The following is a 13375-nucleotide window of genomic DNA, read 5'->3' on the forward strand; positions in this document are numbered from 1 at the left end:
CTAATATGCCGCATGCATCGGGAAACGCGGCGAACATGAAAAAGCAAGTTGTCAAATTGTTCCTTCCGAGGGTCGACCACTGCCCAATAAACACGCGCTCGTACAAGAAACTCGCAGGTTGATTCGATGTCGCTACTTTGCCAAAATCAGAAAATGGGCCTGTCAAGCAAAACCGACAAAAATTACACCTTTTACCACTGTTTAGCGCGATGGCCAAGGCGTTTAGTGACACCGTCCGAAACAGCGCAATGCGGCACGGATGGCATGGAGAGAGAAGCATGTCTACCGGCAATTCAGGGATTCAATTCAATACTCTTTTCTTCTCTGAATTGTTTTATTCCTGTTTGAGGGGATGTTTTCCATTGGCTCAAACAGTGTCCAATGTGGATTATCATGCGAAGCAGCAGATTAATGCTTAGTTTACACGATACGCCAAAAACTGATAATACACGCGCTAATGTCAGTTTTTTTGTCATTTTTTTGTTTCGTACCGACGCCACTATTCGTGATCCGATCCAAATGAAAGCGTATGCAGTGTTCATTTGAGTGCTTAACGGTAAAACAAAACAGCAGAGAGGTAATGTTTTCACCGAAATCTTATCAACAAACATTAAACATTATCACAAACAACTATTTTCTATCCGCTTGTAATCAATACCCGGTGCGTAGATTTTTGTCTTTTAATCGCTTCGCCGACCGAAAAACTAATTTGCGCACATTTTTACAGTTGACTGACCAACTATTAGCATTTTTCCGTTTGCAAAGTTTAAAATTATTTTACGGTGCAAAGGGCTGCCTGTGAAAAACCTCCTACTACCCGAGCCAGATTGTTTCGTATCTTATTTCGCTTACCGTCGTTCGACAATTGCGAGCACAATAGACCTTCTACAGAAAACCTAGAAAGTGTAACCTGGCCTGCATGAAGCCTTCTATGGGGCGGTCGGGGAGCCGAAGGGCCCGGTACCTCGCCTAAAAAACCTAGTTAGAATTGATAATTTCACTGCACTGCACACATTCCACTTTCCATGTGTTTTTTTTTATGGTACCAGAGGTGGGGCTGTCAAGTGACAGCTGCGCCAGGCACATTGAGATGAAAAATTGAGGGTATTACAATTGGGAGGACGGAAACGACACAAACTGCCAGACTTCTCGACGATGTCCAAAACAAAATGTAAACAACACTTTGAAAAAATCGAAAAAATGGCTCGACGATTCAAAACGACGCCACCTACGTGTCGAGACGATGCGTGGATACGAAACGACGCGCGTTGTTATCGTCGAGCAGGTTCAACACTATCCGCATCTGTAGCCCTTCTGAAGAACTATCGCCCGATGCATTGAACTTCTTGCACGAGCGTGTTTCTACGTTATTTGGAGAAGAATATTTATGAATGCTCTTTGAAAACCCCAACTTAAGATCAGTTGCCAGTTACATGTGCTTCCAATACATTGAATAATATTGTAGCCCACACCATTTCCTATCCGAAAATGAATGAGAGGGGGCGCGAGGCGTGAGCGGAAGTAAAATGCCGACTGTGTAACATCATATCAGATTCTCAAAAACTATTAAACATAAAATAACTTTCATTAATTGCATATTCCTGGAACAATGAACAGCAAATCGAACAATAATTAACGTGGTGCATTCTGCCCCTGGGCTTAAACCATTTCGAACAAAAATATTCAATTACTGGTGGACAAAAATCTGCATTCCACGATTGCTAGAAATGATTAAAATAGCTATTTATTGCTAAAAATATTTTTAAAACAATATTTTATAATATTGATCATTTAACGATATTTTAATTTTGTATGAATTTACATTCACTGAGTAATCAAATATTTGAATCCACGCGCACGGACGCTTAGAACTGAAATGCATGCTTTCATGGTTAAAACAATTGCCAAGAGCTGCACCAAACGCTATGATAGAAAAAATGGAGCAATATAGAAATGCGAGAGAAACGTAAATAAGCTGGGGAAAAAAGTGTAATTGCACGATCCATTGTTTTTATGAACAACTTAGAGCGCGCCACATGCAACTGTCCCGTAACCTTACTGGTAGAACGGCTACCACTAGAAACTTTTCACAAACCTGAAACCTGATGTATAAATATGGAATCACAGAACTCTACATCTAGAACCCGCAGAAGAACAGAACCAGCTCCCTCCTCTGAGTCTCTCTCCAACGCGTGGTGCGGTGCGAGAGAGCGTGAGAAATCACGACCGCCACCGACGGCGCTTTTTTTCGCTCACCAAACCGCTGCTCAAAACGTACCCGAACGAGACGGTATTTTTCGTCTGCAAGAATATTTTAAGCCTGCTATTTTGCCAAAAAAAACACTCGGTATTTACCAAGAACACGATAATTCAGGATGCACTTTTTGTTTCAACGTTGACAAGTCACTTGCAAAACAACACACACAAGTGCCAGCACTGCAACGCGTGTACAAGTGCGTTGGTGTGCGTGCGCAAATTTTTGGGTGGCGTAGAACAATCGCGCACCGGTTCGATATCGGCTGTTCATTTCGTCCTAGCTAGCCAGACAGACGTGTGACACGTTTTAGGGCGTTTTTTGTTTTTGGGTTTTTTTGTTTTTTTGAGAGAAGAAAATAGTTTGCTTTTTCGCGGAAGTAAGTGTTGCCAGGTGTTTTGTTTTTCAACCTTCGTGCGTTACATTTCTTTTTTTTCTTTTCCCAACCGATAGGATGAGTAAGTGTCTTTGCGATTGCGGCTCGACAGTGCTGTGGCAGTGTAACCGACGCTTGCGTTATTCTCCGGCCGATGACAATTCCTCCTTTGCAATGTATCAGCAGCGGATTGCCGTAGCACCCCCGGACGAACTGGAGCCTCAGATGGGATCTGAGGCAGCAGCTCCGGATGATGATGATGATGAACCATCTGTCTTCGCATACACCGATAAAGTATTGCTGCCCCGAAATGTACAAGCACCGGATGCTAATGTTCTGGACGTCTTTGCAGACTGATTCGTCTGGCAGCTTCGATGACGATGACGATCAGCAATCCGGTAATTCTGACGAAGCTCCGGTGAACGGCTTATCTGCAGATGCTGTTGGTTCCGAAGCTCCGCAAGCGCAAGGCGTGAACGGCGTACCTGCAGATGCTGTTGGTTCCGACGCGGGACAATCAGCTATTCCAGGAACGGTCGATGCTGTTGGTTCCGACGCGGGACAATCAGCTATTCCAGGAACGGTTCAGCAATCTTCTACTCCGTTTTGTATCTTTCACTTTTCATACAAAAGCTACATACAAAATTCAAAACAATAAATACGTTTAAGGCAACCTTGATTGTAGCTCCTTGATATTTTCATGGAATTTCCCCATTCCCTGGTATGCATCGTACGATATTCCACGCAAAATCATAACTGCGTTGATTCTAATAATGGAAGGGAAAATGAATCAAAGTGGCAAAATGTAAGTTGAAAATAGTTGTAACTCCATTTCATTTGTAATCAGTTATTTATTTTCTTTTAGTATTAAACACACCAATAACTCGATCGTGATGATTCATTCAGGAAAGAAAAATTTAAGTTACCATGAGGAGGCTATTGTCAGGATATTGTCCATAGGAGGTATCAAATCTATAATTCGATTTGTTATTGGGATGTGCAGCGATGCCGAAAGACTGATCAAATTCCTGGAAACCAACGATTTCATTCTTTTTAAAAAGTTTTTATGCATTCACCTTCCTGGATGTCGCAAAATATGAATCGGACAGAGATAAACGATAGAAGATCAGTAATGAAAGATTGTGCTAGCAATACCCACATTTTTCGCTCCCAGATTATGACTGTGCGTTGGCGATCCCGTTCTGGCCCACTTGAACTAATAGCGTGCTGGTCTCCTTTAGCAGCTCTCCCGGGAGAGCGCTGTGTGACATTCAGAGATCGCATGTTGTGTTCTCTCGCAGCAGTGCAGTAGAACGAGAGTACTTCTTCAGTACTCATAGCAAACGTTAAAACAGAATGCAGTCCTACTCTTACTCCTTGATAATTGGTACTCGGACATCGCGATCCTGTTCACAGCAAAGCAAAACGAGTTGCGTCAGATCCTGCAGTAACAGGCAGTGTATTTCTACTCCTTCCTTAAGTTTGATAATGAATTATAACACTCCGACTCAACTAACTTAATGACAATTTTCATATAAAAGAATCATTCCTGTTTTCTCTGTTCATGTAATACGTAAAAGTATAAAATAAATTAAATGAAAAAATAAATTTTCAAAACAAAAGTTTTTCCCTAAACGTACTAAAAAATAAAAAAATAATACATGTTAAATGACATATGCATTTATGTATCAGTTTTTCGTTTTTGTCGTTATTCGCATAGCATCGTAGATGGCGATCGAACTGAGAGCAATCTCGATGTAATGCGAATAACGATAAAGACGAAAAACTGATACATAAATGCATATGTCATTTAACATGTATTATTTTTTTATTTTTTAGTACGTTTAGGGAAAAACTTTTGTTTTGAAAATTTATTTTTTCATTTAATTTATTTTTTCAAATTTACGAACATATCAAAGCTTTTATGGCGAGTTGGTTGGGGAAAGTCTAAGACGAAGACGAAGTAGACAAGATGGATAATGTTTATGAAACAAAACATTAAGGTTTGGAGAGCGGATTAAAAAATGTTATAGAAATAATTTTGTAGTAATGTTTTGGACCCCGCGAATCTGTGTGCTATATTTTTTCGCCTGAACGCGTATTTCTTGTTGTCCTGTGCCTTTTGGCTGTGCTGTGCCCTGCCGTTTGTGCTCCCTAGAAATTGACGCCAACCCAATGCTGTGTTCTGGGCACTGCGAGGGGAGTATTCATCGCAAATGCACGGGCCTTTCTACTTCGTTGATTAGGGAGCTTGCCAAGGAAGTAGGAGTGTTTTGGCTGTGCCAGGCTTGCTTACCATCTTTCAAGGATCAGCTGGCCCAAAGAAAAGTTCAAGCGCCAGTCGCCTTGAAATGCTAACAAACCATAAACAAACTGGCACTCTCAGTGACTGATATGAGAGTGGATATGCTTTCGCTCACTCATTTCTCGAGCCCCGACTATTACAGGTTCGAATAACGGAACTAATGATCGCATCTCACTGATACCAACACAAAAAGCAACCGGGCGTTTTACCCGCCCGGTAAACACCGCCATTGCTGATCATCTATCACCACCGTGTACAACTCAATTAAAACACCCGTGCTTACGCTTGGACGTTCTAGGCAAGAAGATAGATTTATTTGACATTTCATCAGTGTTGCCAGTAATTCATAATGTCACCTCTCAAGGCTGAAAGCTCCTATTCTATCCGACTAACACACCGCCGAGGCACGGGAGCACCAGATGCACAGGATCCTAAATGCATCCCACTAAATTCACCAAAATTCTGGCTCTTCATTACCCGGCTTGAACCATCCGTAACGGAAGATGACATCTCAGCCATGGTCTGCAGCCGCCACTCGCTCAAAGAAGAGGATATCATTGTGCGCAAACTTGTGAAACGTGCCACCGACTGCAACACCCTCAACTTTGTGTCGTTCAAAGTTGGGCTGCCTGCATCAATGCAGAGTGTTGCCCCATCACCTGGCACTTTGCCGCCTGCGTTGATTTTCCACGAGTTTATTTCCACTCCGGATGACGATTTGACGCTCACCACACTACCGGCTAATTTAATGGCGATGCTGCAGCCTACACCAGCCCCACCCAGAAAGCGGATGCGCAAGGACTGCCGATTGGCCAATAATCCTACATCTCCGTCTTGCACAGACGCATAGTTTGGGGTTCACACGCCAATCGATGCCGTCCACTCGTCTACCGGCCCCCATTTGCCGTAATATCAACGACTTCCATCGATCCTGCACCTGTTCACACCAGCACGCTCGCCGTATCGCACGCTCCTGCTCAGTAGTGATGGGTAAATTCAACAAAAAATCGGAACCGCTTCCGAATGGACTCCACCAATCACAGAAGCGGCTTTGAGAGGTGGGTGCAATACTCCGAGCTCGGAACCGCCCGGAGCCGTCCAGAACCGTCCGGAGCCGCTAGTCGGCAGCCGGAGCCGTCGGAGCGGTTGGAGCCGTCGGAACCGTCCGGAGCCGTTCGAAGCCGTCCAGAACCGTCCGGAACCGTCCGGAACCGTCCGGAACCGTCCGGAACCGTCCGGAACCGTCCAGAACCGTCCGGAACCGTCCGGAACCGACCGGAGCCGGAGCCGTTCGGAGCCGGCTCCATCTGCCCACTAGCGGCTCCGGACGGTTCCGGACGGAATCGTGGGTTTTACTAAGCCGGAATCGGAGCCGGTTTAAAGATGCACGGAAGCGGTTCCGGGCGGTGGGTGCGGTTCCGAGAACTCACCACTACTGCTCAGTTCCTGCTTTCGAGTTCGCCGGCTGTTTCCTGCTTGCCTGCATCCACCTGCTCTTCATCCGCCGGCTTGTCGACCGCCGGATCTCGTGCGCTTGATGCTACGCGCTCGCCCGATGCCGCTGTCCTATTGCTTCAGTCGCTCCGCTGGCCCGCTCCTCGTTGCAGGTATTGTACCAGAACGTGAGAGGGCTACGCACCAAAACAAGCGACTTTCGTCAGTCAGTCTCCGGCGCGCTGTATGACGTCATTATCGCCACGGAAACCTGGCTGGACGACTCGTTGCCCTCTTCGTTGCTTTTCGAGGATAGCTTAGCGGTGTATCAGTACGCAATCTCGTGGCGGTGGCGTCCTTGTCGCTTGCGCAAGTCACCTGGCGTCGTCCCGTATGCCACACACTCCCCCGTCGTTGGAGCTCATGTGGATTCGTGTGCAATGTCCACGGTCCTCGATCGACATCGGTGTTTGCTACGTGCCACCGGATCGTATCTCATCGGTCCCATATCTGAAAAAGGTGTGATTGAGAGCGTCTCGCGTATCTCCGAGCGGATGGTACCCGGCGACGAACTGATGCTCTTTTTAGCGATTGATGAACCCTCGGTGCGGTTCCTCCTGCATTCCACATTCCATGTCGCTCAATGGAGAGACCGGTTCCACTCCTCATGGGGTCTGCAAACTTTTCGCAAAGCACTTCTCTAGCGTTTTCGTTGACCCGACTCAGTCGGCTGCCTGGTGGGGGGGCCTCTTTACTCCTGAATGTGATCGTTCCTTAGCGGATGATCTTACTCAGTGGGGGTGGGGGGGTGTCCTCTCTGATCCGTACTTCGGTGTATCAGGTGTTGTCACTGTGCTGCCACGTACCGGGCACTTGCTGTATGCTGACCATGTCAAATTTTTCCTTCCCATATCCTCTTCTTCCGACTTCTTACTCCTTCAAGAATCCCTCCACCGCTTCTCCGACTAGTGCTCCGCGAATGAATTGACTCTCTGCACATCCAAGTGTTGTGTCATATCCTTCAATCGCTCCGCTGGGGTGACCCACTACGACTACTGTATTAGTGGCGTTGCTTTGTCGCGGGTGTCGGTTTTCGAGGACCTAGGGGTGTGGCTTGACGCCACCTTGTCCTTCTGTGTGCATATTGACCGGGTGGTATACAAGGCCAACCGTATGTTGGGGCTTATTTCTCGCCTGGCATCGGAGGTGCGGAAGCCGCGCTGCCTAATAGCGCTGTACTGTTGCTGGGTCAGACCGATCCTCGAGTATGTTTCCGTGGTATGGATCCCAACTGATTGCACCCCCTCCAAATATCCCAAAGCGGTGACGAGACGCTTCACGCGTCTAGCGGTGAGGCGTCTTCTCGGCTACAATGCCTGCTCCTTCCCGCCTTACGAGTCGCGGTGTCAATTGTTGGGGCTATCCACAACCCCGCTGACAGAAGTCCATATAAAAAAAGGCTTTAACTCGGCTTTTACTCGGCTTGTATACAGTCAAAGTATAAGCCAGAAGAGAATGCACGCTGTGACGTCATCGGTCTCTGTGCTTCCTCGCTCACGCTTCGCTTGCTCTCTGCTGTTTCTTCTCCCACCCCATTTCTTTCTTGTCAAATAAATGCATGTGTTTTTGGTTTCTTATAAAATCGCGAGGATGATAATTTATTAAAACAATCAAATACAATACAATATTGATACAATATTTTACTGCCAATATTGTTTAAATACTTATCCGTTAGTTTTACCACGATCACCAATCCGTCCCTGGTGGTGCAGTTAGGCCTTCATTCTGCTTCGAAGCCGCATCTTCGCCGTGGTCCAATTCATACATCAACTGCTGTCTGTACCGGCTGACAATCACTTCTTTCACACTTCACTACTTGAATACACTTTTAACAATACAAAACAATACCTTTGAAGATGTGCGCTGGCTGCTTTGACAGATTCGCTCAAAGTTGACTTGCAACCGAGAGTGCACTTGGTGTACTAGAGCAAAACTGATCGTGTCCAAAAACTAACACCCAGAAAAGGGAGAAAGACAATTTTTTTCGAGTGTTGGAAAGGGATGACGTGATGAAATCGAGAGAGCGTAAGAGACTCTGTCAACGGGGGATTCAGACCCGTCAACGGAACGCTCAGGCTATTTTCATCGCCCAACTTCTCCCGCACTCCACTGACGCTCCGGAACTTCTCTCTCATATCCTGCTATATGTCCCTTCCCATAACCTTCGGGAAAGGCCTCCTCTCCTTATTCCCTCGCGCCGTACGCGTTTCTCCCAGAACGATTCATTTATTCGCGCCATGTCTTCCTTCAATAGCAATAAACACCTGTTTGACTTCAACGTCTCCATCCCTTCCTTTCGTTCACGTCTTAACAACTCTCACATGTAATCCATCCCTCTCCCCCTCTCGTGATTTGTCATAATAATCTTGGCTCATCCATACGTAATCTGTATAAAAGGTTGTAAACATATGATCAAAACGTAAAGGTTAAAGCACTCCGAATTCTGATGAGGAATCACACGGGACCGTCGAGTGCACGGCGACGAATGCTGGCCAGTGTGGCGACATCGGCTATGCGATACGCAGCACCTGTGTGGCACGGGGCGCTGAAGCGGCAAGTAAACCGTCGGTTGCTGAAGCAAGTTGATCGCACCTCCGCAAAGATGGTGGCAAGCACGTTCAGGACGGTTCGATACGAAGTGGCCAGTGTAGTAGCCAGCATGCCCCCGATATGTGCATTGATAGAAGAGGACCATCGCTGCCACGAGCAGCGGAGAACCACCAACGTTGCTCCTGGCAAGATAAGGAAAGATCAGCGATCGGAGACCATGCGGAGATGGCAGGACGAGTGGGACAACTTAGCCGAGCAGCCTAACGCCAGCAGGTATGTGAGGTGGGCACATCGAGTGATCCCGCAAATAACGCCATGGATCGCACGGAAACATGGAAGGGTGAACTTCCATTTGTCGCAGGCTCTTACGGGACACGGATTCTTCCGAGAGTTCCTTAAGGGGTTCACCCTATCCCCGGACTGCACCCATTGCGTAGGCGTAGTAGAGAACGTGGAGCACGTGCTGTTTTCCTGCCCGCGGTTCGCAGATGTACGGCAACGACTCCTTACTGACCAACAGGACCTCGTACTCACTGCCGAAACGCTGGTGAGCCACCTTCTCAGTAGTCGCCGAAACTGGGACAGAGCAAACGAGGCAGTACACAGCATCACCAGGGAGCTGCAGCGCTCCTGGCGAGCGGAGCAACAGCACCGATCAACGGCGGCAGCAGCGGAAACGAGAGCGGATGCTGCGGCAGCAGAAGCGAGGCGAGTGAGAAACAGGCTGCGTCGACCGGGCGGATACTCGCGCCGTCGCCCGGCAGTCACCGCCAGACTCAACGCCATGACGCCCGTGGACAGATCAAACTGGCTTCGGGAGTTGCGCAACATCCGTGAGCGAATCCGTCGCCTGAGGAACAGGACTGTCCAGCGAGCTACGCACCACGCGCTCGCAATGCTGAGGCGACACGAGGCTACGAACCAGCAGGAACTGCAAGACGCACAGCGAGACCTCGTAGCAGCGGAAGCAGAGCTCGTAGAAATCCGAAGGGACCAACGGAGACTGTCACAGCAGGAAAATCGGTCCCGACAACGACGTCATCAGCGATGACACCGTGAGGACATCCCGATGACAGCAGAAAGAAGGCAGGGGTAAACTGAGCCAAACATGGGAGCAAGACGCGCACCAAAGCACACGGAACAACCAGCTCGGAAAGGTTTTTAGGAGGTAGTGGTGGGAGTCAATCAGCGGGGGCAACCCGTCTGCTGTATCTCACAGAGTCCGTTCCCCAGGGCGTGGTACCCCTTACCTTGGTAAGGAGCCCGACAGTCCCTCAGGAACATCCCCTTACCCTCTTCAAGGGTCTGGGGGTGCCACAGCGTCCGTAAAGAGAGATTTTTCTCCTTTCCAAACCCCCCCCGAATGATCGCTCTACCACGACGGTGCACATGCGCATAGGGAACAGGGTACGTGCGATCGCCAGAAGGCGATCGATCACTAAAAAAAAAAAAAAAACGTAAACAAACAAAGCAGTTGTTTCGATTGTGTTGTACGAGTAGAAGCTATTTTGTTGCGTTGCATTGTTTTTAACTATTGCTTGGCTATTTTAAAAGATTTAAACAATGAGCCAATAAAATCGACGAAGTTACGAAAAGTTGGTAAGTACAGCTAGATCCATACGTTTGCCACGCGTGTGATTAAATCATAACCAAATCGAGTGCGGGAGTTCTTCGTGGTGTTCAAATAGTCTGTTTCATATACAAATGGTTTGTTTTATTGCAGGATGCAGAAAAAAGCCTTCGTTTAATTGACGAAGTGCAGAAGCGGCTCGTTTTGTGGTAATAAAAGCACAAGGCGTACAAAAATTTGAACATAAAAAAATAGCCAAAAAGTTCGAAATAGCCTTAAAAGTGGTGCAGGTATGTTTGTAAGGTGCTTAAATTTTTACTTTATTTCCAATAAATGTTGAAACCATATTGATATGAGGCAGGAATTTACACTTGTAAACAAAAACACTGCATAAGCCATCATGGCAATTACGGCCATAATTAATTTATGGGACCGAACCCGTCATGATAAAAAAGAGTAATTAAAAAGAGTAAGAAAAATTATGAAATGAAAAAAAAACCCGGGTGGTTTTTTGGTAGAAAAGGGAGATTTTTCATTCTTACTAGCCTTTATAGTAAGAATAAAAAATCTCCCTTTTCTACCAAAAAACCACCCGGGTAACTATTGATCGTAGCACGAACAATCCGAAATTATCCCGAAAGAAACTCGCGCAAGAACACATATATTTTTCAGCCCATGACGAAGTTTACACCCCCAAATGGTTTGGATATTCTGCGATGCCTTTCTTCGGTGAAGCTACTCAAGACGCCGAGCATGTTGACACGGTCAGTTTGAGTTTTATTATTTGTTTGAACTAATAATGTTAATTTAAATGTAGGTATGTAATGTATTTGAAGTTGAGAGTATGTTAATATTTAGGATTATCGATTATTACTCATTAACTTGCTAGGAACGCTGAGTGGCTGAAACCTACCATTTGTTTAGCATGGTTAGTCTAGTGTTACTCACAGGTGTAAATATTTAGAAAGTATCATACATTTGAAGTTTCTCTTTTTATTAGTTTTGAATAATAATTCGTTTCTAACATAAACCCAAACTACATTATTAAATTTAAAATCGTGAGCCATGTGTATGTCCAGTAGGCCATTTGCAGTTCTCACAGAAACAGGCTGGAGACCGTGCATAGGCTCTCCACTCCTCGATTCGGCTTCCACTAGTCGTCCATCTACGACTCTAGCAAAAGCAGATAAGGGTGTATATGTATTTCTTGAGGCCCGCTTACGCAAAAAATTATGAAAAAAATTGTTATTAAAATAACATTTTTCGGGCTCTAGATGGCCAGGAAGCGACTAGTTAATATGCCAAGGGAGTTGTCCACTGGCATACGAGCTCTTAAGTATCGTTTATTGAACGCTCGTTCAATGGAGTCAGGACTATGCACGCCACCATACTGACGTATGCAGTAATCGGTAAAGGCAAATGCCTTGTCACCGAGGAGAAAATACGGAATTGCGGTTCGGTAGGGTACCCGCAACGGTTATGGAGGTGGAATATTAAGCTGTTTGTTTTCCAACCTCTGGTACAGCCGTGTGTTTTTAAATATTCCCCCGTCGGATATCCTACCCTTGCCTATAGCGTATATAAAATAATAGTCAGCATCGACTACTACCAGTAGTACGATTGTTCTTTTTTTCTCTCTACGTTTTATCCCGGTAGGTGGACCCCCGGGCACATAGACCCGGTGCTGTGCTGTCGCTTTTATACTCCTACCTTGGGTAGGCGTAATCCTTAATCGGCGTGATCGGCGTAACTACACCGTAGTTGGCGCCAGTTTGTTGACAAATGTCAGCGATTTCAACCCTACCTCGTTTCCATTCGTGACAATTAGTATGAATTTTGTTACTTACGTTTTTCGTTTTTCAGTAGAGGGTGCTTTGAGACAATTTTTTCTCGCTGGCAGCCAGTTTGTATTGAACATCGTAGTTGTGCGGGCATACTTTGGAAGATGTGAGACTTGCCGCTACTCTTTGCACCATGGCTCCTGCCATGGATACCTACGTTGAAAGCTTATTTTAGCGTGTTTCCGGTGCCATGGATCATCAAAAGCGGTTGGTTCCAGCCCTTTTCCGTCTCACCATCAACCACACAACTACCGAGATCGCCACCACCCCTAGCACTCTTCACCACTCCATCAACCGTCGCCTATTCCTGCGCCGCCTGCTTTATCCCGTAGTGCCATAACACGACCGAGATCGCTACCATCCCTTACACGATTCACCGCTACATCGCCGTCGCCTAGTCCTGCGCCGCCTGCTTTATCCCGTAGTGCCATACAATCACCGAGATCGCCACCACCCCACACACGCTTCACCGCTGCTTCACCGTCGCTCAGTCATGGAACATCACCAACACCGTTTCCGGACAGTTTAGCGAGGCTCGAAGCTGATCCAGATCCTTTTAATTTTGGGCCCCCTTCCAGAAGACGCCTTGCTTCTCCAACTATTGAAATTTCCTATCCTCTTCCTCTCCCCGATCCTGCTTCTAACCCACCCCTTCGTCCAGTTGTGGAGTGTTCATGCCAAAGGGAACTGAGAGAAGAAGTTCGCGTCCTCCGAAAGGCCGTGATCAAACTTCAGGTGGCATTAGAGCAAACCGGCGAGTTAATGACGGTGCAACGTTTTGCCACAAGACCCTCAAATTTTGTCAAGCTTGAGTATGGACGCTCCATTCGCAGAGATGGTGGCGCATCCAAAGCAGGGGATCTTATCTCTCGATCCGAAGAAGAGTGATAGATTCCCTCTTTAGTCGCTGTCTCTTCGCGGCATGCAGCTAGACAGGTGCTGGGCGTTCTAACAGTAAAATTCCTTTTGCCCAATATCAACATAT

At 46.6% G+C, this 13375-nt stretch overlaps 1 long non-coding RNA gene across 3 annotated transcripts in view; it reads right to left on the reverse strand.

Annotated features, from left to right (window-relative positions):
- LOC131265927 (uncharacterized) overlaps positions 1-13375 on the reverse strand; it is a 74434-nt gene that overhangs the window by 49272 nt on the left and 11787 nt on the right. The window contains exon 4 of one of the 3 annotated variants that reach the window (XR_009178338.1): positions 3293-3397. The exons of the other annotated variants lie outside the window; for them this stretch is intronic. This is a non-coding gene — a long non-coding RNA (uncharacterized LOC131265927). Of the gene's footprint in view, positions 1-3292; positions 3398-13375 lie in introns of those variants that run through there. 3 annotated transcript variants of the gene reach the window in all.

The sequence above is a fragment of the Anopheles coustani genome, chromosome 2 (assembly GCF_943734705.1).
Source record: "Anopheles coustani chromosome 2, idAnoCousDA_361_x.2, whole genome shotgun sequence".
Lineage (NCBI taxonomy): Eukaryota > Metazoa > Arthropoda > Insecta > Diptera > Culicidae > Anopheles > Anopheles coustani.